The 1,626-nt window shown below is 38.7% G+C and overlaps 2 long non-coding RNA genes across 2 annotated transcripts in view; one reads left to right on the forward strand and one right to left on the reverse strand.

Moving 5' to 3' along the window:
* Positions 1 to 608, reverse strand: part of LOC112904371 — a 1,514-nt gene extending 906 nt beyond the window's left edge. The window contains exon 1 of the long non-coding RNA XR_003231053.1: positions 520 to 608. This is a non-coding gene — a long non-coding RNA (uncharacterized LOC112904371). The remainder of the gene's footprint in view (positions 1 to 519) is intronic.
* Positions 609 to 1,256: 648 nt separating this feature from the next.
* The window catches only part of LOC112904370, a 7,245-nt gene continuing 6,875 nt past the window's right edge, over positions 1,257 to 1,626 (forward strand). The window contains exon 1 of the long non-coding RNA XR_003231052.1: positions 1,257 to 1,342. This is a non-coding gene — a long non-coding RNA (uncharacterized LOC112904370). The remainder of the gene's footprint in view (positions 1,343 to 1,626) is intronic.

Consider the following 1,626-nt stretch of genomic DNA (forward strand, 5'->3'; position numbering starts at 1 on the left):
ATTTATATATATTTATGCATGTCTGCATCTACAAATAAAATTGAAGTTTTCGTCTGTAAAATCGAAATAACCCCTTTTTAAAGCTCATAACTATTTTAACGCTATTAAGACACAAACGACCTTAAAAAAGTTTTTGTTGGTCTGTACAGGCTAGACTTTGAAACAGCTAAACCGATTTTTTAGACAAATTGTAAGGAGTGATTTAGGCAGTTTTTTAAAATTATATATTGACTGTAACTATTTAAATATTTATTATGAAGTGAAATAGTTTCATGTGAGTGAAATCGCAAGTAAAACTCTGAAATCCCATGTAAAAACGTTTAGAAACCTAAAATGAGTTTTGAAATCCTCTAACTGAGGAAGACACCCTGGATGTCGAAACGCGTTTTAGTTATTTGAACTTTTCTATGTGGAATTTCGGTTTTTAGGGTTTTTTTAGTTTACTTTCACAGAACTGATTCTCTTGTGATATATATCTTCATCTACTCATGTTTTACATCAATAAAATGAAGTTTATACCATTTTTTCGCTAAGGCCAACAGAAACACCGTCAGAAGGAGGAAGTATTACTCATTCACCGCATTGGCAGTATATGAAAGGTATTAACAATAGTAGTTTATAGTCTTGCTTATTCGTGGTAGAGTTTCTGACGAAGCTGCATCGGCTACAGCCGGTAGCACTTCTTCTCCCGCTCTATTCAAAACAATAATTCTACCTCAGCTTCCACGAGATGCCTTTTACCTGTCCATAATCCAGTCCTACAAGTCGGACATTCCTGAAGTGTTTCGCGTGTTTGGCTTCGCGCAGGCATGCGACATACCTGGCGTTCCGTTTCTATTGGTTGGTTGCCCCAGGTGTCAAGGAGGGGGCCCAAACTCGTTTGAAATTTTTAGCTGTAGTAATGAACGAACGCATGCGAGCGTTGGAACACACGTTTCCTCTGTTTTTCAAATTTTTAAATATTGTGAGTGCCGATTTTCGGACCTTTTGGACACTGTACTCACGAACTTGGTGATTCGATTATTTAAACCGGCCGCGCCTCAACAATGTTGTAGTCAGTTGGCTCGGCAACGGACGATGCAAACCGTTTTCATATCGGCAGGTGTCGTAGTAAACAGAGAGTGTTCACCTGGTGGTCGTCGGTGTGGCATGGCGTCTTTTAAATGCATCGCCAAAGAATTTTAACTCCAACTTCTCTTAGTAGTAACTTTGTTTATTTGACATGAAAGTGACGGTTTGTTTCGGCAGTGTGAGGGTAGTTGTGCCTTGTGGAGACGGCAACATTCTTGTCAAAGACCTTATCCGAGAGGCCATCCTTCGATACAAGAAAGCCACAGGAAAGGTCAGTGATATCTTCTTATGAAGTGAATACTTCTTCTGCATGCAGTGGCATTTGTGACTTCTTGTTTTTCGTCGTTTTTATTTATATTTAATAGTATTATTTAGTCAACGCTGAGCGCGATTTGAATTCTCATGAATCACATCGGCGATTTCCGTTAGCGCAACGTCTATCATCTGGCGACGACGCGCTTCTATAGCTGGCGTTATCTTTAAATGTTTAAATTTAACAAAAGCATAGGCGCAAAAGTGCCGTTCCGGTTTCATTTATATATACATATATATATG

The sequence above is a fragment of the Agrilus planipennis genome, unplaced genomic scaffold (genome assembly GCF_000699045.2).
Source record: "Agrilus planipennis isolate EAB-ADULT unplaced genomic scaffold, Apla_2.0 scaffold119, whole genome shotgun sequence".
Taxonomy (NCBI): Eukaryota; Metazoa; Arthropoda; class Insecta; order Coleoptera; family Buprestidae; genus Agrilus; species Agrilus planipennis.